The sequence below is a fragment of the Podarcis liolepis genome, assembly GCF_965112155.1.
Source record: "Podarcis liolepis genome assembly, chromosome: 6".
NCBI lineage: Eukaryota > Metazoa > Chordata > Lepidosauria > Squamata > Lacertidae > Podarcis > Podarcis liolepis.
The window spans coordinates 85,098,764-85,125,849 of record NC_139559.1 but is presented as its reverse complement, the minus strand read 5'-3'; the positions used below and the strand labels follow the sequence as shown (position 1 = coordinate 85,125,849).

Here is a 27,086-nt window from a genome sequence, read left to right as displayed (position 1 = left end):
TGAAAGCATGCCGGTGCAAGTAGATGAATAGGACCGGTGCGGTGGGAAGGTAAACAACCTTTCTGTGAGCTCTGGTTTCTGTCACGGTGTCCCATTGCATCAAAAGTGGTTTAGTCCTGCTGGCCACATGACCCAGAAAGCAGTCTGTGGACAAATGCCAGCTCCCTCGGTCTGAAAGCGAGATGAGCGCTGCAACCCCATAGTCGCCTATGACTGGACTTAACCATCCAAGGGTCCTTTTCCTTTTACCTTTTTTTTATTTGATAGCGCTGATGAGAATCAGCCAGTGCTTAAAGTGACCTGCACTGTTTCTTATCACAAATAGTAAAATAGCTTAGAATTCGAATTTAACACATGTTGACTTATGATTACTCTCCCCCCCAAAAAAGAAATTCATAAATAACTAGAAGTTATTTATAAGTAGCTAGAAGTTGGGAATCTGTTACTAATGTAAACACCTGAATAGTGAAAGTTTCAGAACACAAGATTCTGCACGGCATTTATGTGGTTAAAAATCCCTCCAATATATTTTCCAGAGAGCTACTCAGTAGAATGGTTCCTATGGTGACAACAGCTATTGTGGAACTTTGGTCCACTACCTGATTGTGACTAAGTACAGCTGCAGGGTCATATGTTTTCTATCCTTGGATTATGAGTTCAAAAGTGCCACAATTTATTGTGACAAGAGTAAGCCTCCAAACCCTTTCAGCATAGTTTCACTGACAATTACCCAAATTTAACAGCAGATTGTTTATCTGATAAATTATGGTGTGGGGGAATCACACTAAACTGGAGTCTTAGATTAATGTGAAAAGAACTATTAATCTCCTAACACCTAACCTCACCTCCAACAACTTCCCTCCCTCTCCCTATCCGTCATTCTTATCTATTAGGCCATGTTGCTTCTGACCTCCATGTACTTTCACATTCCTTACTCCAAGCGATCTCCTTCCCATCTCTCTCCTCCAAACAATAATCCAATATGTGGTTTTTGTTTCTTTCTTGAAGCAAAAAAAGTTCACATCTCGCATTGACTGCACCTAGTTTATGGGTGGGTATCTCTGCATTCCTGTGTGGAGACTCAATAAACACTTTGAAATGGATCTGATTTTAGAAAGACAATTAAAAAACATCTCCAGACATGTTTCTTGGAGATAAACTGTAATGAAACTAATGAAACAAAGGAATGTGGCTAATGGTTCTTGAAAGTGCCATCAATAAAGAGCTGTAAGTAATTAGCAATCTGCCATTATAATAGTTCGCCTGTTACAGTTCAGGTTTTTCCTCCTTGTATTTGCCTTTTTAATTATTGTCACCAGATCTGAGGCCCTCACCTCACAGAGACAGTTAAAATGTTATGGCAGCTAATGACTTTGACATAGATTGTTTCTGTCAGATGGGGAAAGGTAGGATGCATAAACTGTGAAATGTGCAGAGCCCTTCTCCCCCAGGAGCGTACTGACAAATGAAGAAGAAAATTGAAAACGTGAAGGTGTGTGGAGGAGAAAAAAGATCCCTGTTTATCGACATGTACTGTAAATAGAGAACTAGTTCCAACTGTTGCAATGAAGGAGACATGCAAGATATAGAACAATTCTATATGTCTACGCAGAAGAAATCACTCCTTCGTTGCAACAGTTGGAACTAGTTCTATATTTACATGCAGGTTCTCGCCACCATATTTTGCCCAAAGTGAAATTTATAGGGCTAATTTGGACATTTCCACTTGAAACATGTCTGAGGGGTTCACAGCAGCTTCTGCTGACCACCTGCACAAAATCTGCACAAAATCTCTGCCCTTACACATATGCAAACAGGCCCCTGTCCATCCTCCATATAGCCAAGCAAGAGCCATTAGCTAAGTTCAAGGACAAGTTCCAGCCAGGAAATACTAAATGCTGCTCATGGGCCAGATAGAGAGTCCTGAAGGACCACAACAAACACACACTAGCCACACCCTGTGGGACATGGGTGGCGCTGTGGTCTAAACCACTGAGCCGCTTGGGCTTGCTGATCAGAAGGTCAGCGGTTTGAATCCCCATGACGGGGTGAGCTCCTGTTGCTCTGTCCCAGCTCCTGCCAACCTAGTAGTTTGAAAGCATACCAGTGCAAGTAGATAAATAGGTACTACTGTGATGGGAAGGTAAATGGAGTTTCCATGTGCTCTGGTATCCAGCACAATGTCCCAAAGTCCCGTTGCCCCAGAATAGGTTTAGTCATACTGGCCACATGACCCAGAAAACTGTGGACAAATGCTGGCTCCCTCGTCCTGAAAGCGAGATGAGCACTACTCAACAAATTTCATTTTAGTCCCTCATTATTTTATGTTATAAATTGCCTAAAGCTAATCTAAATTCCACAATTGTTCCTATAATTATCTGCTTTGATGTAGCTTAGTACTAATATTTTGGAAGAATTCTCCCCCCCCCCCCAAATATTGCTAATATCAGATTTGCTTGCCTCTTACAGAAACTACTAGACATTTCCAGTGCAAGGTCTTCTTTGAACTCCATCAAACATCAGCGGAATTTTTCCATTTATATGACTGCATGAAATAAATAAATCTAGATTCTAAGATTAAATATTTGCTAGTGTGTCCTTCCAATGTGCAGGGCAACATGTATCATCTAGTACTTTATCCTAGTTTCCCTTAAGTGGAAACAAGATTTCAGCCCCCCACCATTCTTTGCCACCCCCACCCCATTATTTCAAACACTGGTAAATAACCAGTGGGAAAGGAAGCCATTTCCTTCCATAATTTAAATGTGTGTGGGATTTGGGGAGTTACTCAACAGTTGACAGTCTATTTCATTCTTGATGCCTGTCAAGAACCCAAACAATCAAGAGATGAAGCATTTAAATATTGAGGCTTAAAACCTCCTACTCAAAATTTGAACGAATTGGGAATTCAGGCATAGAGTCATAAAATCTTTGAGTTGGAAGGGCTCCAAGGGTCATCTAGTCCAACCCCCTGCAAACCAGGCATCTCAGCTAAAGCATCCATGACAGGTGGACATCCAACCTCTGTTTATAAACTTCCAAGGAAGGAGAGCCCATCACCTCTTGTGGGAGTCAGTTTCACTGCTGAACAGCTCTTAATGTCAGAAAGTTTTCTGAATCCTTGGTTGGAATCTCCTTTCTTGCAACTTGAAGACCCGAAGGAGCATCTCCACCCCCATCGTTCTGCCCAGACGCTGAGGTCCAGCGCCGAGGGCATTCTGGCGGTTCCCTCATTGTGAGAAGCAAAGCTACAGGGAACCAGGCAGAGGCCCTTCTCGGTAGTGGCGCCCGCCCTATGGAAAGCCCTCCCATCAGATGTCAAAGAGAAAAACAACTACCTGACATTTAGAAGACATCTGAAGGCAGCCCTGTTCAGGGAAGTTTTTAATGTGTGACATTTTAATGTATTTTTATTTTATTTTTTTTAAATGTTTATTAAGGTTTTTTATAATAATACAGAAAAAATGAAAAAAGAAAAAAAGAAAAATACAAAATAAAAACAATTAAAAACACACATATTTTCTATTACTTATTTTCCTTTAACTTATTTCCCGGACCTCCTCATACCTCCCTTTTTTGTATTTTTTAATGTATTTTTAATCTTTGTTGGAAGCCGCCCAGAGTGGCTGGGAAAACCCAGCCAGATAGGCGGGGTACAAAGAATAAATTAGTAGTAGTAGTAGTAGTAGTAGTAGTAGTAGTAGTAGTAGTTTGAGTTCTACCCTCCAGAGCAGGAGAATACAAGCATGTTCTCTCCTCCATGTATACTTCATGATTTTCCAAGTTAATGGGGTTGCAAACAGTCCCGCCCCCCCGGAAAAAATTAACACAGAAATGAACGTTAAACTTCTGCTACATTTCCAGAAGTGACTTTTATGTGGTGTGATAGAGCACATAGAAAATTTGGCCATCAGCTGCAGGAGCCAAGAGGAACCTCAGGATGTTCCATGCCCTCCAGATTCAAAATTAATCCCACCTCCTAAAAATGACCTCTGCATTATTATTATTTTTGTCTCTGAATGAAAGGGTGTTCTTATGATGATGATGATGATGATGATGATGCAGCCTAGGAATGTATTAGCAATAGAGTACAGAGTTGCCATTAATAATCTTCCACTTCTAAATTCATTTAATTTCATTGTGCTTCTCTTCCCTGTTTCATGTTGGATTTAATAGTGACTCATAGGACTTTTATTTTGTCATATGAATCAAATTCTAAAGCCTGTAACTACTGTTTCTGTAAGTGATAATCACACCTTTCATTTCACCCTGATTTGTAAGAGGTATGCTTTGAAAACTTGCCTGAAGACTTGCTTTTTCTAATTGTTCTGGGTAGAATTGCCAACATCAAATTTCACCAAATGCAACTGCAAGATGAATGTGGCAGTTCCCACTGAGGAGAAACAATCCATTGGAGGCAAAAGGCTCTTGATGAGATTAGCAAAGTAACTCTTCGTCCCTCTCTGCAGGACCAGATTTCATATGGGTGGAAAGAGGTCAGCAGTAAAATCTAAGTGTGGAAGTAAGGAGAGAGGGAGTGCATGAATCTGTCGCAAATTCCCAGTCTTCCAGGCCATAGGTTGAAAGATCAGAAAACAAACATTTTGTCCTTCTGCTCTGGCACATGGTCTTCTTCTTTCTTCTTCTTTGGCACATGGTAATGGGAGATTCGCCATGTAGATTGGGGACCTATGGCCCTGCAGATGTCATTGGCTTATGCCTCCCATCACCCTTCATTGGCAATGCTGGTCGTTCATTGGCAATGCTGGGCGTTGGAGTCTGACAACATCAGGAGAGCTATGATTCCCATTGTGTTATAGCTGGATCTGAGGCCTTAAGGTCTTGCTGCAGGGTGCTTTTAAAAAACAAACAAACAGAGGAGTTGAGGATCTGGAAACCCCCAGTCATTCCTTGATATGGGCTTCAGAGACCTGGAACACTGTTGTGCAGATGTGGTTCACCTGGGGACCATGTGGACTCATGCTGTTTGCTATAGTTCTACACATCTGAGTCAAACAATGACCCTAAAGGCTTTTTAGAGTTTTTCCTAGGAATAAAATGAGGATGATGAGATAGCCCTTCACTGTAAAGAATTACCCATGGAGACTAATTACTTTTTCTAGCTGCTTTATTTTCTTTTAATCTCCAGCATCAGAGAATACTCACTATAATTAGTCCTGAGACAAAAACGTCTCCCATTCAGTGTGTGAAATATGCTGTGAATCCAAGAATTGTAGAGTTGGAAGGGACCACTACAGTCATCTAGTCCAGCCACCTGCAATGCAGGAATCCCAACGAAAGCATCCATGACAGATGGCCATCCAACCTCTGCTTTAAAACCTCCAAAGATGGTGAGTCCAGCCCCTTCCAAGGGACTTCATTCCTCTGTTGAATTGTTCTTACTGTCAGAAAATTCTTCCTAATGTTTAGTTGGAATCTCTTTTCTAACTTGAAGACATCACTTTGGATCCTACCCTCTAGAGCAAGAGAAACAAGCTCACTCCATCCTCCATGAGACAACCCTTAAGATACTGTAAGATGCCTATCATATCTCCACTCAGGACTCAGCTGTACAGCTGCAAATAAAATGTTCTGAATGTATTTTAAAGTGCAGTTTATAACTGTGACACTGTGAGCTATAGCAAATTCAGTGCATTTTACAAAGGAAATTTTTAAAAAAAGCATTTTCACAATGTTTTTAACATGTGTGGAGATTCCACCTCAGTCTCCTCTTTTCCAGGATAATAATAATAATAATAATAATAATAATAATAATAATAATAATAATAATTTATTATTTATACCTGCCCATCTGGCTGGGTTTCCCCCAGCCACTCTGGGCAGCTTCCAACCAGAGCTTTAAAATACATTAAAACACCATAAACATTAAAAATACCCAACTCTCTCAACCGTTCCTCATAAGGCTTAAGACCTTTGATCATATTCTTTTTCTTTACTGTTATAGTTTACAATGGTGCGAGCCAAAGTGGTGTTTTTGCCTCTAATAAATTTGTGTATTTATTCCATAATCTATACAATTTTTTCCTAACTACATGATTTATAAATCCTTTACGTACTTTCACCTTTTCATACCATAAATAAGCATGCCAACCAAAAACATTATCATGGCTGCTGTGCCTCATTGAAAAGGAAGCACAAAGCCTGGTTAAGTGCCAAGACCCCTAGAACCTCGCACCCCTCAACAGACATTGGAGTGGCTTCTTACAATATCGTTCCAGAGTGTCCCGCTTTCAAAGGCACGAACTGAGTGGAATATCTCGCCCCACCCAAACTCTGTCTTGTCTTCACACATGCACACTTCCTTCCATCTAGGAGCAACAAGACCACAAGGGAAGGAGCCAAACTGTTGACTCCTGCAGCAAGACCCAGGATTTCCTTCCATGCTCACAATGGTTGGAAAAATCACTTCCAAGGATAAGATCATGATCCAGGAGTAGCATGTTTGTAGTAGAACCTTTATTAGAATCAAAGAAAAATATATCCAAGTCAAAAGCAGGTGTAACTCATTTATTTATTTGTCTATTTTGGATTGTGGGGAAGGTGAAAATGGGTCTTTTTGGAGGGGAGCTGGGCTGGAGACGCTGGACTTCCTATTGCTGCAGCCTATTGTTTTCTGCCTGGAAGAAAAAAAGAAAAGAATCTTATTTTTTTCATTCACTATGCATTTATTATTCCATTGATATCCCCTTTTCCCTGCAAGGATCTCAGGGCAGCTTACGTGAGTCTCCTCCCCTCATCCCATCCTCACAACAGCTTTGTGAGGTAGGCCTAGAGGCAGTGAGCACCCAAGGCCACCCATTCAGTTCTATGGGTGAGGGGGGATTTGAACCCTGGTCCCCCAGTCCTGGTCCAGCAGTCTAACTTGGGTTGCCAACCCTTTGAACCAATGGGCACACCTGCAAACCTGAGAGACTGCAGTGGGCACTACACTATAATGGAACAGGACAGAAGTAAAGAGAAATGGTTCTCTCTCTTCTTCAAAAGGGATGTCCCTGAAGTCTTCTGGAATCAGTGATCTGCCTCCTTCCTCCCCAGTGAGCCAGATTCTGTTTGGCCTCTCTGTTCCTCATGAACACAAGTGATCTCTTACCTTAGTGACATCCATCCCCTGAGCCTTGCGTCGAACATGGGTTACTCTGATTTTGACTACCAGATCCATTTTTTTTGGTCACAGCCACTAATTCCTCCTCCTCTTCTTCCACCACCTCCTTATAGACCAGGGCATCATGTTTTGGTGGGTCACAGAAGGAGGCCAGCAGCCTGCACAGCCTTTGAAATCTAGGGAAGAAAAGAAAGAAGGTCAGATAATGGATTATAGTTATTTCCTCAACACTTTCTATCTCTACACTGCATTGGGGGCACCTGGCAGCTGAACTTGCTTTCAGAAACCTCTCATGGCGAGTGCATCTTGTCAAAAGACCCTCCAAAACTGGGAGATGCCCTTCTTGTGATGATGCCCACAAGGGAGAAGGCAAGCCACTTCCCTCAAAGCATCTAAGGTGGCCCTGAGGATATTTGTTGTTGCAAAAACTAGCTCCTCTCGCCTGGACTAACTATCCTCAAATAGCTGCTCTTCCCAAAGTCCTCAGCCAAGTCCCTCAGCAGGGGGACATGTCACAATAGAGGACATGACTCCATGACTTTAGCTACCTTGCTTAACAATGGAACAATGGGCATCCCTCCCCTTGATATACATTTTAAAGTGTATTTTTAGTGTGTTGAGCAGTTTTATTTAATTCATTAAAAAAAGTTCTAGACCCCTTTTCATGTAACACCATGATTTTCTGGAAAGGACAGGAAATGCACACAAACACACACACTTTTCAACATGGAGGGAGGAGTCACCAAAGGAAAACACTTCTGGCCTAGACTATAGATGCTGCTTCTCACTTAAGAGTTAAAAATATCCTCTCTCAACACCCTGTAGTAATCTGTCTAGTATTGTGATAGACAGGAGCAGGACTTCACCCTTAGACCTCCTCATCCCCCTGTTTCTTTCAGTTTCTGCCCAGTGTGCTCTGCCAATAAACAGCTTTCCTAAGGTTGCAAGGGAGTGAAATGTTATGACTTTGTGGGTGCCAGACTCCCCTTCGTCATGAGTTTCTGGGTGCCAGGCACTGAACCCCTGGACACTGAACATCTGGGGCGTTAATCTAAGCTTTGTTTCAATGTACTCCAAGCTCTACATTTGATTCTTGGTTATTAAAAAGTGTTTGAAACCATTGTATTTCATTCAGAAAAGAGAATCTGGCATGTGGTTATCTTAAAGGTTTATAGGCAATGGGTGACATGTTTATTGATCCTTTTTGTAAGTTATTATTTGTCTACTTTAATGTATTATTTATATATAGTAATCATTTAGAGGTTGGGGTGGGAAGCAGTTTTGAATATGACACTGGTGGATGGCTGTCATTGATCCAAATCCATTTCATAGAATCATAGAATCTTAGAGTTGCAAGGAACCCCAATGGTAATCTAGTCCAACCCCCTGCGATTAGACACATTAGTCCAGGTGTGGTATGACCAAAGCAGAATCAAGTGGTACTACTACTTCCCTTGGCACTATACTTCTGTTGAAGCAGCCTAGAATAGTGCTAGCTTTTTTTGCTTCTGCATCACACTGTTGACTCATGTGAAGCCTGTGGTCCATCAAGACCCTTAGATTCTTTTCACAGGTACTGCTAGGAAGCCAGGTATCCCCCATCCTATATTAGGGAATCTAGTTCTTCCTGCCTAAGTGCAGAACCTTACATTTGTCCCTGCTGACATTCATTTTGTTGGCTTTCATCCAGTTCTTCAATCTGTTAATGTCATTCTGATTTTGTCTTCTGTGGCATTAGCTACCCCTCCCAGTTTAGTGCCATCTGCAAATTTGAGAAGCATCCCCTCAATTCTTTCACCCAAATGATTTATAAAGACGTTGAACAATAACAGGCCCAGGACAGGACCCTGTGACACACTACTGGCCACTTTTTTCCAGGATGATGAGGAACCATGAATGAATACTCTTTGTGGGAATGTGCAGGGATGCGGGAAAGGATATATTGTTTGATTATATCCTTTTCAACTTGTGTTAACAAGTTCCACAATTTAGCAGAGTAGCATCCCCCTTTTTAAACTTACACAGCGGATGCGTTTGCTCAGGCTCGCTAAAGCCTCTAAAATAAGTTACCTGGTAATCTCCCCTTTAGTCCCTCATAAAAGAAATAGACACGACACAGTCTTCTATAAAAGTATAAAAAAGTTTACTCACTCACATTCTGTTCACAGATGGATCCCAGAAGGCAGACTTAAGTTACAAAAGTAATATACCTGGAATCTATCCTATCCCTTCTTCATATTTTATTTAGGATTTTCAGTTTTATACATTTCAATAATTTTACAATCATTTTAACATTTCAGAACTCGACTTCCTTCCGCCTTATCCCGTGGTTCCTTAAATTTATGTTTAATATTTTCTGCATATCCAAATTAGCTTAATTAATTTGCTCATTTATTCATCTGCTTTAAATATATATTTGCTCTTATAAAACTTCAGGTTATTACAATGTTTACAGTTTATTTGTAAATATTCAATAAACCATTTCCATTCTTTTATAAGCAATTTGTTATCTTGATTTCTTAGTTTTCCGGAAGGTTTTGCCATTTCTCCATCTTCCATAAGATTTGGTATCCATTCTTCTTTCACTGGGACTACTTCTTCTTTCCATTTTGGGGCAAGTACCCACAAGGGAAGGAGCCAAACTGTAGACTCCTGAAGCGAGGCCCCAGATTCCCACCCATGCCCACAAAATCATGATCAAAAATGTTCATGATTGTAAATGAAGTTTATTATAATAAAAATTAAAAATATATATTAATTTAATTTTCTTTTGAAGGGGAACTGGACAAAGGCGGGGGGAGTCCAGAGAAAAGAAGAGAAACAATTCTTAGTATTTCCATTTATTATTATGTTGATAACCCATCTTTCTGCCACGATCTCAAGGTGACTTACGTTATTCTCCCTTCCTCATCCCATCCCTGAACTCTTCTTGAATTAGGGAGCTGCCTCCCCACCCCTGTGATCCAGATTCTCTCTGATCTCTCTGTTCTTCATGAACAAAGATCAGCACTCCCCGTTGGTAGAAGCACATTGTGGCATCCATCCCCTGGTCATACGGTCTTACATATATTTGTCTTATTTTTACCACCTTCTTCTCATTTTTGATCACATCAACCTCCTCCCTCTGTTCACAGCAGCAGGAGACCAGCAGCCCACTGAGTCTTTGGAGACTTCAAAACCTAGGGAAGAAGAGGGGAAATAATCAAGGAATGGGTTCTAGAAATTTACCTCAAAGCATCTAAGGTGGCCCTGAGGACAATCTTTAAAAATTAATCTAACCATGACCTGATTCCCTATATTTCTAAATCTTAAGGGATAGCAAAAGAAATAGACTGTGGAAAGAATAAGAGATCCTACTTACAACGGGTTGAAGAAATCTTCATTGTTTGTGACAACTGTATTTTCTGAAAAGCCTCTTTTCTTCTGAGCAACTATCCTCAAATAGTTGCTTTCCCCAAATTTCTCAGCCAAGTCACTCACCAGGGGGACGTGTCACAATGGAGGACATGACACCATTACTTTAGCTACCTTGCTTAACAATATGAATTGTTCCCCTTAAGGAAGTGAAATGTCATGAGTTTGTGGGTGCCAGACTCTCCTATGCCATGCGTTTCTAGGTGCCAGGCTTTGTTTTTTTTTTTTTTTATATAAAGTTTTTATTGCTAGGTGCCAGGCTTTGAACCCCTGGACACTGAACATCTGGGGAGTTGATGTATGCCTTTTTAATGTACCCCAAGCTCTACATTTGGTTATTGGCTATTGTTGAAACCATTGTATTTCATTCACAAAAGAAAATCTGACATGTGATTATGATAAAGGTTTCTAGACAATGGGTGACACATTTATTGATCCTTTTTTGTAAGTTACAGTGGTACCTTGGGTTACAGACACTTCAGGTTACAGACTCCGCTAACCCAGAAATAGTACCTCGGGTTAAGAACTTTGCTTCAGGATGATAACAGAAATTGTGTGGTGGCAGTGTGGCAGCAGTGGGAGGCCCCATTAGCTAAAGTGGTACCTCAGGTTAAGAACAGTTTCAGGTTAAGAATGGTCCTGCAGAACGAATTAAGTTCTTAACCTGAGGTACCACTGTATTATTTGTCTACTTTAATGTATAATTTATATATAGTAGTCAATAAGGCGTTGGGGTGGGAAGCAGTTTTGAAAGAAAGAAAAGGGAAATCAGATTGGTCTGGCATGACTAATTTTTGAGAAACCCATGCTGGGTTTTAGTAATCACAACATCCTTTTGTAAATGCTCACAGACCAACTGTTGAATTATCTGTTCTAAGACCTTCCCTGGTATTGATGTCAAGCTCACCAGTCGTTAGTTACCTGCGTCTCCCCCCCCCCTTTGAAGATAGGGACAACATTTACCTGCCTCCAGTCTGTAGGGACCTCACCTGTTCTCCAAGAATTCTCAAAGATAATAGACAAAGTCTCTGAAATTACCTCTGCAAGCTCCTTTAGTAGCCTTGGATACAGCTCATCAGGCCCTGGAGATTTGAATTATTTAAAGTAGCTAGGTGTTTCCTTACTGCCTCTTTTCCTATTTTGGGATACAGCTCCCTCCTTACATCATTTGTACTGTTATCACCAGGTTGGGCGTCACTTTCCTTTTGGGTGAAAACAGAGGCAAAGTAGGTGTTGTGTAATTCCGACTTTTCTCTGTCACCCAATAGCATTTCTTTATGTTCCCCACACAAAGGAACTACCACTTGCTTGTTCTTCCTCTTCCTTCGGACATAGCCAAAGAAACCTTTTTATTATTTTTAACCTCTCTTGCAAGCCTAAGCTCATTCTGAGCTTTAGCCAGCCTGACTTCCCCCCTTGCAAGTGTTGACTACTTGTGTATACTCCTCCTTTGTGATTTCCCCTTTCTTCCATTTCTTATACATGCCCTTCTTAACTCTCAGCTCATCTGTAAGCTCCTTGTGCAGCCACACAGGTTTCCTGAGATGCCTCCCACTTTTCTTTCTTGTTGTTAACGTCTGCATTTGGGCCTTCAATATTTCTCCTTTAGAAACTCCCCTCCTTCTTGGGCTCCCTTCTCACTGAGTATTTCCGACCATGGAATCATACCCAGTAGCTCCTAGTAGACTAACTAAATGGATAAAAATGTGGAGAATTTGCAAATATTAGTTTCAACCAACTGCTAATCTGGCACAACAGAGGTGTCTCAAGAATACAGAAGTTGGGAGTCTCTGGTCTAGTGTATTATTCATATTTTTCTTGTGGGAGCACAACAAGGATTGCCACAGTAGGAGTTCCAGCAGAATAGCACAAATAATCTAACACACACACACACACACACATACACACACACACACAGGCATCCCCCTCTATTCTGAACAGCATCAGGCTCCCTAGCTGAGCCATGGAATGAGTCACCAGGCGTGCTCTCTGTTAATGTCATCAGATGGTGGAACATTATCAACAAAACAAACAGAAAGATGAAAACGGTGGGAAAGAAAGTAATTAGACTTGTCCTTAGGGCTACATTTGCAAAAGTACATTTGATATACTTGCTGGGATTTCCACCCCCTACAACTTTAGAAACTTTAATTAAAGTGTATTTTCCCACACCAATAAAATCTGAAGAACTCCACATTTGCTTAACATTTTTAAAGAACACATGGGTTTCAGATTCAAGATATTCTACAATATGCGCCTGGGCTGAGGCCTAACCATGGACCGATACAAAGATTAAGTATAAGATGCAGGAGGATTTGCAGCTCAGTCAGTTAGAGCACGGTTCTGATAACGGCAAGGTTGCCGGTTTGATCCCTGTGTGAGACAGATGTCTATTCCTGAATTGCAGGTGGTTGGAATAGATGTTCTTTAGGTTCACTTCCAACCAGGAGGGCCAACTCACCCTCAGGATTGAGGGTGCCTGCTGCCACAACATGGATGTGCAACTTCACATGCACATGCCAGCACATAGTATGTGTGACGTCACACACATTACGTTGAAGGAACAGGTTACCCAAACCTGACTGTTCAGTGTGCGGTCACCCGAACCGGGCCCCAGCCCCAAAATTCCCTAATTCATTCTTCTTCGATAATTAGCTAAAATCCATTAGCTTGAGCTGTATAACACAAACCAGCTGTATAAACAAAGCCTTCTCCTTTATCAGTTCCTGAAGGCATAATGGATGGCCTTGTCAGTTCCTAGCGGAGATGGGATGGTCTTATCTTACCGGTTGTAAATATCCTGACCACGATGATGTACAGACCTTGCAAGACAGGCCTGTCAGCCCGGGGATGGTGCCAGGAGTAAGGAGTACTCCTATAGATGGGTGACCTTTCTACTCCAAGATAAGAGTACAGGAATAGGAAGGTCTGTTCATGCTCAAGGAGGCTCAAGGATGTAAACTTACATGTACAAACACACACGAGGCTGGATTCCTGGGGAGGGGGAAAGGGGACCTAAAAGGGATATAAGCTGTATGTAATTGCTCTCTAAGTGCACTTGCTGTGAACGATCACGCAGTGCCTTTCTGCTGCTCCAGAGAGCAGGAATAAACTCTTTCTCTGAAGCAACCCTCGGTGTCTATTGACTCCTTCCTCCCTCCTGGGAGCAACGCTCACCCAACCCATGGAAAAGGTCTGAAAGGTTACAACGTGAAGGCATGTGTATGTCACATCACACATCTGCATTGTGGCGGCTGGCGGTGGAAGCTCCCTCTTCCTCTCTGCAGACAGCGAGGCACCCTATTCTGCAGGGAGGGCCTCGGGCTCGGAGGCAGGGACGCACTGCCTCCACATCCGAGCCCCCTGTGGCGTTCATACGGAACTCCCGGCCGTCTCACAGACTATTTGAACCGTACACCACTAATCCGCTCGCACCAGCCAGCTCCTCCCCGGTAAATCACTCAGTCAGGTACTCAAGTTAACAAAGAAAAATGTAGTTTATTGCAGACACAAACTTTAACTGCATTCCAAATGTTGTTACTCTTTACCTTCTTAGTCTTATTTTTTCCTGTCTCTATAACAACAACAACAATAATAATTTATTATTTATACCCCGCCCATCTGGCTGGATTTCCCCAGCCACTCTGGGCAGCTTCCAACAAAACACTAAAATACAATAACCTATTAAACATTAAAAGCTTCCCTAAACAGGGCTGCCTTCAGATGTCTGCTAAAAGTTTGGTAGTTATTTTTCTCTTTGACATCTGGTGGGAGGGTGTTCCACAGGACGGGTGCCACTACCAAGAAGGCCCTCTGCCTGGTTCCCTGTAACTTGGCTTCTTGCAGCGAGGGAACTGCCAACAGGCCCTCAGCACTGGTCTTCAGTGTCTGGGCAGAAAGATGGAGGTGGAGACCCTCCTTCAGGTATACCTCTCCTCACACAAGAACCCACTGCCCTGTCTCTCTATTTCCAACTGCCTGCCAACTGCTTTTCCAACTGCCTTTCCCAACCAACCAACCCATTAAAACCAGCCAACTACCCACACCCCAAACCTCGGGCTAAGCCCTTTTATAAACAGGTAGGCTCCACCTCCGGCTTTCCTATTAGTCTACATTTTAACCCTTTCTCTTCCCCCTGTACAGACATTTTCAAACAAACAGGTAAACACCGCTGCCCCCCCAAAAGGGTTCCTGGCCGGCTGGCTGGTTGTGCAGTGCAGAGCTACACTGCTTCTGTCTCGGAGGCAGTGCTGCTGCCTGCCAGCTTTTGAGTTTATCTGCATATATATTTTTCTTAAGTCTCATCTCAATCCTTCATTCTGACAAGCAACAAACCCTCCCAGTTCTGTTGAAAATATGAACAATTGTATGAAGGGCTGGATTTAGGTTTGATGATGCCCTAAAGGTATATGCCCAGCTGTCCTTTGTCAATAACAAATTGTGGCTGTTTATTGTGTTGAATATATGCTATATGGTAATTTATGGAGCTAATAGGTATCTAAAACCAGTGATATTTTAGGGAGCAGGTGGGGCCCATTACTTAAATCAGGCATAGGCAAACTCTGTCCTCCAGATGTTTTGGGACTACAACTCACATCATCCCTCGCTAACAGGACCAGTGGTCAGGGGTGATGGGAGTTGTAGTCCAAAAACATCTGGAGGGCTGAGTTTGCCAATACCTGACTTAAATCATAGGAGCCTACACAACACAACACTGTTGCTGTATGAAGGTTTTATTTTATTTGTTTTTTATCTTATATTTTGGAAATGTACATCCAGTCCCCCCCCTCTAAATTTATTTGGGGGCCCCCAAGAGAGTGGGGCCCTAAGCTATAGCTTGTTTAGCTTTATACATAAATCTGGCACTGATTATATGCATATGCACACCAGATTTCCTAAACTAACCAGTGCATAAACAGAGAGAAACTCTAAAAAAGTGTATTAATATATTTATAATATAACACTGTAGAAATATAGTACAACCTGGGACTTGATTCCTTGATAAGTATTACACATATATGTAATTTATTTGCATATAATTTTGCATAAAATTAGTTGAGGGTTTTTTAACTTAATAACAACAACCTAGGCAATGCAGCTCAGACATAAACAGGCACTCAATGTGACAACAAACGAATGTGTGCAAAACTTGATTGCATCAGAACCACAAATTTTCATGTATAAATCCATTTTAAACCGATTCTTCCTCCATCCCTAGCAGCAGAATGACAGTAGTAGAGATCTACACCCCCTATATCATGTCTTCCCGTTATCCATATATTTTATTAGCACACTTAGGAAACAATCATAGCTATGGGAAACCAGCATAATTCATGCCATCTTCAGTTAAGATGGTGTAAAGCTCTTCATTGTACAGAATCTGGGTGGTCAGCAAGAGGGGACTGTGCTCAGTGAAAATATATATATTTTTAAAAATGCTACTACAGTAGAACCTCGGGTTGCAGATGTAATCCATGATGGAGGCACGTCCACAACCTGCTGCATTCGTAACCTGCAGCGCCACATCTGCGTGTTGGGATTCACAGAATGCTGTGTGAGATAGTAAGTCTGCAGGCTTGAGTTTGCTAGCTGCTGCAACTGGCTGATGCAGTCAGCCTGCAATACTTTCTATGGAAGTGCTGGGTCAGAAAGACTCAGCAGTAATGTGCTGTCAGTTGATTGGCTGTCATCGGTTTAAAAGGGAAACCTTCAGTAGTAAGGGGTTGGTGTAGAGGAGTGTGGTCAGAGAGAGAGAGATAGAAAGGTCTTCCTATTTGCCTTAAGGTGCAGCCAGGTACTCTGTTTGACTGTATGCAGTGGCATAGCGTGGGGGGTGCAGGGGGGGCCGGCCGCACCAGGCGCAACATCTGGGGGTTAGGGTTAGGGGGCACAAATCCATGGGTTAGGGGGCGCAAATTACTTGCGTTGCCCTGGGTGCTGACAACCCACACTATGCCACCGACTGTATGAACTGCTCGTGTATTATAGCCTGTAGATATTTGTATATATAGCTCACAATAAATATACTGCACTGAAGAACCTGGAACTCTGAGCATTTCTGCTAAAGTGCCATGGAGAATTCGTGACACTGCGCATGTGACGCGATTTGGCGCTTCTGCGCATGTGAGAGTGGCGAAACCCGGAAGCAACCGTTTCCAGTACTTCCAGGTTTCCTGCGGTCTGCAACCTGAAAACACATAACCCAAAACGTTTGTAACCCGAGGTACCACTGTATGGCTATTGAGCATTTTCCTGCTCTATGCAATATGGAATCAGACGGTAACAAACTCTGAAAACCATATCTCTTTCAGAACTGAGTTTTGCTTGAATAGACGTCAACTAAGGGATTGGCTCTTCTGGACTGAATACAGAAAGGACCTGCAACTAATTAGAAACACCAATTCTGCCCCGCCCCCTTGGAATCCCCTCTTGAGAACAGAGCTTTATTTTATTTATTATTTATTTTATTTTATTTTAAGATTTTTATTAGTTGCAAACACATAAATACATAAAATATACATAAATAAAACTAAAAAGAAAAGTAAAGAATAAAAAAGAGAAAAGAAACAAAACAAAGAATGAAAATGGAAAAATAGATAACAAACTTCAAAAATATATATATATTTATATCAACTTCTACACAGGGAGTTCAAGCCTTTTTAAAACAGCTTCGGCTTGGCTCCTTAATTCGTATCTTGACTTCCCGCTATCGACGAACATACTTATCAAATCATTTTTTTCCAGATAACTGTATTCAAATGGTAAATATTGGAGAGACAATCTGACTGTCAGTGTGATTTAGTCTATGCTAAGCCAGGTGATGTTCTGGAAACCTTCTTTTTCCATGTAATTAATAACAACAGCCCATTCTTTCCTTGTTCTTTCTTTTGAGTGATTTCTTATTAGATCCATTAATTTGGCAAGTTCTATATATTCACTTAATTTTAAGAGCCATTCTTCTTTTGTGGGAATTGTATTACATTTCCAATGTTTCACTGTCATGATCCTTGCGGCTGTGATTGCATATAGAAAGACTCTTTTATTTTCCTTTGGGATGTCTGTTGTGAAAATTTCCAATAAAAATAATTCTGGCTTTTTAAAAATATGTATGTCTAATCATTATTTTTTCTTCTTCATATATCATGTACCAGAATTTTTTGATTCTGGGACACGTCCACCACATGTGGAAAAGACTCCCCTCTTTTTGATTACATTTCCAGCATTTGTTACTAATCTTTTTGTTCATTTTAGCCAATTTTGCTGCAGTCATATGCCCCCAGTACATCATTTTAAGGGCATTTTCTTTAATCGTGTAACAGGCTGTGAATCTGATATCATTTTTCCAGAGGTTAACCCATTTTTCTAATTCTATATTATATCCCAGGCCTTGCACCCATTTTACCATTACATTTTTAACTTCCTCATCTTTAAGATGCCATTTTAATAATAATTTGTACACTTTAGACAGATTTTTTTGTTATTTGAGAAGTTCTTAGTCTAAATCAGAGATTATTTTCTCAAACCCCTTTTTCCTTTTATCTTGCTCAAAGATTCTGTTGATAATATTGCAGCCAACTTATGCCAATTTGTTTTAAAATGTCATAATTCTTTAATCTTAATTTATTATCACATTCTTCTAATAATTTTTTATAGGTTAGCCATTTTTTTAGAGCCAGTTATCTGACCAAATTCTTGCCAAACTGAGCTGGGAACCTGATGGCTGAGCTATAGATCTATCGCATCCTAACTTTCTCATCCCAATGGATATAGAACTAAGATTGTGCCCTTACCTATATTGTGTCATCATCATAGTTTACATTACTCCATCCTCTCTCCACATCCATTGATTGTCACTACAGTGGACACTCGGGTTGCAAACGTGATGTTGGGATTTTTGACTACGTGCCATTTTGTGCAGCTTCACACAGAGTCAATTAAGAGTTGGCTGACAGCCAAGGATGACTGAGCAGAGAGGAGTTATCTGCCTGGAGATATGGGACCCTGGAAACAGCTTTACCATTGGCTAAGGTCTCACACAGGCATAATGTCTTATGACCCTTACTGACTGGAGTGTGTGTTGGTCAGTGTGAGTTCTGAGAGTCGTTTGGAGTTTGTTAAGAGAGAGCTAGTAAAGATCCGTGTGTCTGTTCTTGTATATAGTAACTTGTAGAGTCTGCTGTGAATAATAAACACATCTAAGTAACCAAGTTACTGGTAGCAGCGTTTTGCTCCTGCTTCATCCATTGTGCCTGCAACTGATGGTCCTGCCGCAGGTCAAAGTTGTGAAGCACCAACACGTGATCCATGCAGGATGCACGTTCGCAACCCGCAGCGGCGCATCTGCGCACGCGCGGGTTGCGATTCGGCGCTTCTGTGCATGCGCGACCCCCGAAACCCGGAAGTAACCCATTCCGGTACTTCCGGGTTTTGGCAGGTCCGCAACCCAAAAAAACGCAACTTGAAGTGTCTGTAACCTGAGGTATGACTGTACTGGGTTTTGAATAATGCAGGATATGATGGAACTATAAGTGATCCTACAATGAATGAGAGAAGCTGACATCCTCTCTGAATTTTCTAGAGTTCTGTCAGAGTGTATACCTGTCTATAACCACTGTGTGATGGGGCTGGAAATGGCTGGAGCTTGAAGGTTTAAACCCTTATTAAATGTCATCAGTGAGTTATGTCCTTATGTATGTTTCCTATATTTCATAACTCTATATTTCTCTTTTCTTTTTTGAATACTGGATTTCTTATTGATTTTTTTGATTGTTATCAAGGCCACTCATTCTGAGGTAAATAGGTGTTAAAAATGGAAAGTGGGTTGTTCAAATTTAGCACTGTAGCAATAACATAACCTTTAGCTCAACCCAAATTTCATTAAAAGAAGATATTTCCTTTCCGCCACATTATATTGTTTTGTGTTCTGCTGCCTGATTTTCTGTCAGGAGTGCATGCAGGAGCCAGGCCCTGTGACCAGTAGGACTTTGCAGGGCTGGGGCCTTCCTAAGTTTATTCTGAAGAGGCAATGTGAGGCTGCACAGGTGAGGCCGAGTGGTAACTTACAGTACCTGGTGGCAAGAACTGGGAAGGGATATAAGGTCAGCATTTCTCTTCAGCTCTTTGCCACAGCAACACGTTCCCTGCCTTGCTGTGTTTGGCTCCTTGACTCCTTGCTTCTTGATCCTCGGACCCTTGACTTCGTGACTCCTTGCTTCCTGACCCTCAGACCCTTGGCTTCTTGACTCCTGGCTCTCTGACCCTCGGACTCTTGGCTTCTGGACTCCTGTTCCTGCCTTCACCATGCCATCTTGCCCCCGGTCCCAACATCCCAAGACGGGACTTTGATCGCCTGTGAACCAGACTGTGACATTTTCACTTGTATGGCCACCAATGATTCCATCCACTTTTGATCATTTTACTGCGCCTTGTTTTCATTTTCTACCTTTGTCCAACGTTTATATACGTTGCCTTCAGCACCACAGTTGAGAATATCAAGAAATGCTGCAATCCCTTAGATGTAGTACAAGCCCACACCTTCTGACTCACCAGAACTTCTGACTCATCAAGCCAAATGCTATATGTTGTGACCTGTCAAGTATGTGACAGCCCACCCACTGTCTCAAGTGGTGAACTCCATCTCATGTCCAAAACTACCAAATACATTGCTAGCTGATTTAAAAAGTGTCCTGAGAGAATTGCGGGCAGAAAATGATTAAATAAACTTAGACACAGATACTCATGGTGTAGACAAGTGAGGCTGAGGGACCGGGAATCCCTGACACCATAATGCCTAGCAATGGTCGATGGTGGCTGATGAACCTGGTGGGACAACTGGGCTGCTAAGTAAAAGCTTGGTCAAGGAGATCATCAACATGATCATGAGGATATCTAGGGCTGTGTCCCACATTCTGATGAATCCCAAACTGAAGGTCAGTTTTCTGAGATCCAGGCTTGGGCTGAGATGAGTTGAGAGAGCCTTGGAGCAACCCAGATTGGGTTACCCAGTGCAATCTGGTGTTTTTGGTTGATGAGGCAGGCTGCAGGGGTCTACTTCATCAACATCTTCCCCCCAGAGACTGCGCTGGGGTCTCTGTGCAGACCCCATCATGGCTGAATCTTCTCCTGAGCAGCTGGGAAGGCACTTGGGAAGCAGCACCCAGGATTGAATCCTGCAAACTTCTAGGTGCTCCTTTGAGAGGGTCTTCCCTATAGTGAAGGCAGCAGCAAAAGAGCACTCAGCAAGAGGGAGGGAGGAGATGCAGTGTATCCTTCTTGCCCCCCCCCCCCAAGCAAATGTTTAATTAGGGTTTAGAAACCTTAAACATTAGCCCCACCACAAATTGTTCTGGGGCTGGATTCAGCGTTTTTGGGTTCCCAGGGGGGTTTTTTTTGTGTGTACATCTCTACATTATCAACATTATCAGCATCACTATCATTAATGATAATGATGATGATGATGTAACAGTCATGATTGTTATGAAGATAACATATTTATTCAACCACAAGAATGAATACAGTTATTGTGCCATTGCAACAAAACACTACACAACGTAACAAAACTGCAACAGCAAAACAGTAACTATCTTCCATTACCTAGTTAACAAATGCACCCTTAGAAATTTCATCTGCAGAGCAATTGCTCCAAATTTTCTGAATTTCTCCCTCTCTACTGAAAAAACCATAAGCTATACATTCAATATTTGAGCTGTTTTAGTATATTGGAGGTGGGGGGGGGGGAGAGGCCAGGAAATGACATATATAACTCCCAGAGATATTTTGGCACCTCACAGCAATATCAGATTCACATCAGAAATCCAGGATCTCAGCATGACAGTTGGTATCCAATTTTGTAATAAATATCCAATCTGTCACTCAAAAAGTAAATGTGGTTTCTTTTCCCAGTGTTTAAATTAGTAGGCTGGCCTCTCATTCTGAGCTCTGGCAGCTGCCAGACTGAAGAAGTTGCTGAGAAGGGAGACAAATCGGGAGAATTCTCAGTGGCTCGGCAGGACCTTTTCTAGGAAGAAAGACGGAGAGTTTGCAGTTCTACTTTCAGGATTCTTGCTGACACAGGTATGAGCATCTAATAGACCATAGGATCTGTTCACCCATTGTGAGTTTCTCACAGCATAACTCCCACCCCTAAAGCCTACACTTATTATGACCACATGGGGTGCATTCAGACATGGGGGTTATTGCATTGGTTTTCCTTGTTGGACACAATTTATAATGCTAGTGCTTCTGTCTAGGTTTCTAACATTACTTTTAAAAAAGATCTTTATTAATTTAAATTACACACATACACAAAGAATTTGTGGGTGAAACAGCTCAAGCAGTGTTGGGATACAACTTAAATAACTGTAGCGAAATTACTCCAGAAAATCTCTTAAACCACTTTTTTTAATAAAAAAACAACAACATTCAGCCGTTTCACCCACCAAAGGACTTGCAATTGGCTTCAACTTCCACTTTCAGATAAATTTGGAGGCAAATATAAGTGAAATCTATGTTGCACTGTGGAAATTTGTTGAATTTGGAAGGAGAAGATTGAGCAGAAGGATATAATCTTATGGAGAAAATCAACCATCTCAATTTGTAGCTCTCAATTGCTGCACATACAGTTGTTATTAGGTTTGAAAAATAAACTTGAACACCTGAGTTAAAGTGGTGGTGGTGAGGAAGGTTTCCAACTAAATTAATCCATCCTCTGGCTTAATGAATTATTATCATTTTCCAAAGCTGTCAGCAGAATATTGCTTTTCATTTCTCTTTTAAGTGGATAATTTTCCATTAAAGTCAAATAGGCTGGTTAGTATGGAGGTCACCTGTGAACAACTCTGTGTAGCTGATTGAAGCCCCAATATGAATCCTATTATTTTGCTTTCCAATGAAACTTCAATTTTGCAGAAACACGCAACAAGAAAAAAGAAACCAAAAGTGACAAGAAGACAGCTTTACTCCTGTGGTGCAATGGGTTAGTGTGCCTGGCTGTTAGCCAGAAGGTTGGTGGTTCGAGCCCACCCAGGGATGGCTGTGGGCAGAATTCCTGTATTGCAGGGGGTTGCACTAGGTGAGCCTCAGGTTCTGTCCATCGCTACAATTCTCTGCTACTATAATTCTACTTGTAGTGGCACCTGTCCTGTGGAATGCCCTCCCACCAGATGTCAAGGAGAAAAATACCTACCAAACTTTTAGAAGACATCTGAAGGCAGCCCTGCTTAGGGAAGCTTTTAATGTATAATAGGTTATTGTATTTTAGTGTTCTGTTGGAAGCCGCCTAGAGTGGCTGGGGAAACCCAGCCAGATGGGTGGGATATAAATAATAAATTATTATTATTGTATTATTATTATTATTATTATTATTATTATTATTATTATTATTATAAAATGTACCAGTAGAATTATAAAGGTAAAGGGACCCCTGACCATTAGGTCCAGTCGTGGCCGACTCTGGGGTTGCAGCGCTCATCTCGCTTTATTGTCCGAGGGAGCCAGTGTACAGCTTCCGGGTCATGTGGCCAGCATGACTAAGCTGCTTCTGGTGAACCAGAGCAGTGCACAGAAACGCCATTTACCTTCCCGCCGAAGCGGTACCTATTTATCTACTTGCACTTTGACATGCTTTTGAACTGCTAAGTTGGCAGGAGCAGGGACCGAACAACGGGAGTTCACCCCATTGCGGGGATTCGAACCACCGACCTTCTGATCAGCAAGTCCTAGGCTCTGTGGTTTAACCCACAGCGCCACCCGCGTCCCTATTCTCATTAATGCTCGATAATTAGTGCCACAAGGTGATATGGCCACAATCAGGCTCAGAGTTAAGCACCCTTGGAAACAGTTAACCCCAAGCTTTCCTTTTATTGGACTGTGGGCAGATACCTCTCACCCGGGTCATTCCCTACCCACAGCAATCCAGCATCTATCTCTGCCAATCAGCCGAGGCTTTCTGGAAATTTTCCTTTAAAGACATGCAGCTTGAAGTTGTGAAAGTTGGTTCTCTTTTGATATAATGGTAGAATGATTTTATGGATTTTACTGTTCTTTTTTTTGTAATTTCTGAGTATGACTTTGAGTGCTGTTTTAACTGTAAGTATGACTGATATGTACTTTTAAAAACAATAAATTCCATTCATTCCAGGCATTCAAGTGCTAGAACGTCAGGGAACACTATACTAAGGAAAGTAAACACTACAAAAAAAAATGCCTTCCTCTCTTTTATAGTATAATGCACCTGCATCTTTGATGCACTCAGTATTATGGAACTGTAATTTTGTGTTCCACTAAGTGAAGACTGAACTTTCCTTTTTTAGATTCTTTCTACATGTGTGTTTAGCTGCCACTGTTGGTCCATCAGGTTCATCTTAGAATCACAGAATCATAGAATTGGAAGAGACCACAAGGACCATCAAGTCCAACCCCCTGCCAAGCAGGAAACACCATCAGAGCACTCCTGACATATGGTTGTCAAGCCTCTTATTTCAAAACTGATTGTGGAAGTTACATAAAACAGCATCAGCCTGCATGGTGGGTCTGAAAAATCTCTGTGTGTGTTGGGTGGACTTTTCAGACATTGATATGTGCAACTTTCCCCATGTTTATGGATCAATTTGGCTCAGAAGCTGTTTTCCCCAAATCAGAGGTTTTTCCCCAAATCAGGAAATAATGTGGCTTAATTCTGAGTCACTCTGACATCAGAAACATCACCCACTTTTTAAGCCCCTTCCCCCCTCCCAACTCTCCACTTTCATCTAGCCATACATTTACTATTTTAATTTTTTTAGTAAAACTTGTATACCACCCTTTATCCAAAGTTCACAGGGCAATTCAAAGCATAAGAACACAAAATGAGAACACAAAATACGTAATAAAAAAGAACAAAAAACAAACCAATAACCTCCTTCCCATGAACACATTTAAAAGCATAGAATGTTCAGTCAGCCCAAGGCCTGGTTATAGAGAAATTCATTTCTCCAACTTCCCTCTCTCCCTTCCTGGGCTGGCATGGCATGACCTGTAGGTGATAAATATTTGGAAATGGAGCAGGGTAGCAGCCACGGTATCTCTTCCCAACTCTCAAATGTTGATCTGAAGATTTGAATAGAGCCTACCCACCTAAGCACTATTCACCTACTCTTAAATCAGCACACATAGGTCATGAGCGGGAAGAAAGAATGGATGCATATTTTCCCTCCCTGCTCCATAATCATGGTTCCCTGTTATGTACTGAAGTTCTCACCCTGGGCCAGCAGGGGGATACTGTAGGTAATTTTCACTCAGGTCCACATATGCAAATAAGGGATTGAAAGTGACGTTCAGTGATTGGATAGTTACAGAAAGTGTTACAGTTGCGTTGTAGTGGAGCTCTATATAAGCAGGCTGGCTGAACCCTTCAGTTCAGTTCTGTTCTGGCCTGTGAATAAACAGGAACTGTTTGAAGAATTGCTGTGTCGTTTGATATGTTCACCCACAACTTAACATTCCCAAACACCTGATAAGGTCTCCCATCTGTGCAAAAGAGATGTTATTGCGTGACCAGGCGGTGACAGCCCCAGCCCCCAGGGATCATAAGAAAGTAAAAAAGTCTCTGACCATGTTATATGGAATTAAAATTAGGCCACAACTTTATTAAACTTCTGAATGTAGGAAGACCTTGGCTTAGGCCCTGGGCGTGTATCCCTCCCAGCCCCCCAGCCAGGGGAACTGGGGCACAACAGGGTAAATGGGATATGGGGGTGCTCTGTGAGACGTAAGTGTAGCAGACAGCCCAGCCCAAATCCCCGCATTCAGGGTAGTTCACTGACGACCTTTCAGTGTATGGCCAGTAACACCCATATATATAAAACCCCTTTAAGAGGTGACCCTGGGATCACTGCCGCAGGGGGGTGAGTCACCACTTCACGCCCCCCCCCCCCATATAGGGAAGAAAAGGCTAAAGAATTCCACCCAAAGCCATAACCACCAAAGTTGTGATGAATTGCTACAGGGAAGACAATAACCTGCCAATGCAGGAAAATTTCTTCCCGGTCCTTCAACAGCAACCAGTCAAAGACCGTAGCTGCACCTGCTAAACAGGAAGAAAAAGTTAACCTGCAAACAAGAAAACATTAAACAAAGGGAGGGTAGGGAGGGTGAATCTCCAGAGCCGACTGCTTGGCTATTGTCGGCTCCACCCGTATTTAATAATAATATTATATTATTTATACCCCGCCCATCTGGCTGAGTTTCCCCAGCCACTGTGCGAGGCTCCCAATCGAGTGTTAAAAACAATACAGCATTAATGGGGCTGGCCCCATCTCCCAGCAAGAAACTTGATTACTGAGGCTAGGCGTAAACCTCCAAAATTAACGCTGAGAGGCAAGCCAGCCCCTGTTTGCCATTAAGCTCCCTGGGAACTGTAGCACCACGCGCGAACCCACAAAGGGCACCCACAATGTAAAGTGTGAGTGCTCATTGTCAGTCCACCATAGGTAGTTCTTATCTCTTCCTGTTTTCCCATTACTCTCACATTCTGGATTCTCAAATGTTTTTCTGTCTCATCTTTCCCTTGCCTCGCCTTCTCCATTTTTTTCCTCTTCTCCTTACCTCTAACTCTACCTATAGCCATGAACTGTTTTTCGTTTTTATTGTTTTGTCTCTTCAGATTCCACCACCCACCCATCTTTCCCTAGCTAGTCCAGTGATGGGTACTGTATACCTAGATCTTCTTTGCTATAATCCACACTAATGGATTTCTCAATTAGCTTGGACCAATTGGAATTCTGCCATTCCAATCCAATCTGCCACACGCTTAGACTTCCTGTTGTTAGGCTGGTTCTGCAACTATTGTACAATTACTCAACAACTGAGACTCTACTTCGAATTTAACCAAGAGAAAGTCTAAGGTAAAGTTAGAGGGAAACCTGACCATTACGTCCAGTCGTGACCGACTCTGGGGTTGTGCGCTCATCTCACTCTATAGGCCGAGGGAGCCGGCGTTTGTCCGCAGACAGCTTCCGGGTCATGTAGCCAGCATGACTAAGCCACTTCTGGTGAACCAGAGCAGCACACGGAAACGCTGTTTCCCGCCGGAGCGGTCCCTATTTATTTACTTGGACATGATGTGCTTTCGAACTGCTAGGTTGGCAGGAGCAGGGACCGATCAATGGGAGCTCACCCCGTCATGGGGAGTCGAACCGCCGACCTTCTGATTGGCAAGTCCTAGGCTCTGTGGTTTAACCCACAGTGCCACCCACGTCCCTTAAGAGAAAGTCTAGATAATGTTAAAAACTTCTAAGATGGGGTTTGCCAATAAGATGTGCCTCCTCCCCAAATTCGGACTGCCATTATAAGCTCTGATTATTGACTCTCCAGATAATTTACAGCACCTTGCTTCACTCTGTATGTTATTGCCATAATCAAACTACTGAAATTAATAGCAGCTATATATTAACTTTTTTTATTAAAATGTAAAATAATATCAATACATTCAGCTGCTCGGTTGAAAGACAAATATCTTCTTTTATATCATGTGGGCTGATTTACACAAACTGATTTACAGCTATAATAAGCT

At 42.1% G+C, this 27,086-nt stretch overlaps 2 long non-coding RNA genes across 3 annotated transcripts; one reads left to right on the top strand and one right to left on the bottom strand.

The window, feature by feature from the left end:
• The first annotated feature begins 606 nt into the window (after window positions 1-606).
• LOC310708505 lies at window positions 607-21,781 on the top strand. 2 transcript variants are annotated; one of them, XR_014527064.1, is made up of 3 exons: window positions 607-687; window positions 4,337-4,496; window positions 21,440-21,781. It is a non-coding gene; the product is annotated as an uncharacterized lncRNA (long non-coding RNA). The 2 variants fall into 2 exon arrangements; XR_014527065.1 differs by lacking the exon at window positions 21,440-21,781 and adding an exon at window positions 7,237-7,718.
• Window positions 6,461-7,260, bottom strand: LOC310708490. Its single transcript, XR_014527035.1, has 2 exons — window positions 7,112-7,260; window positions 6,461-6,638 (listed from the first exon to the last, which is right to left on the bottom strand). It is a non-coding gene; the product is annotated as an uncharacterized lncRNA (long non-coding RNA).
• Window positions 21,782-27,086: the final 5,305 nt, after the last annotated feature.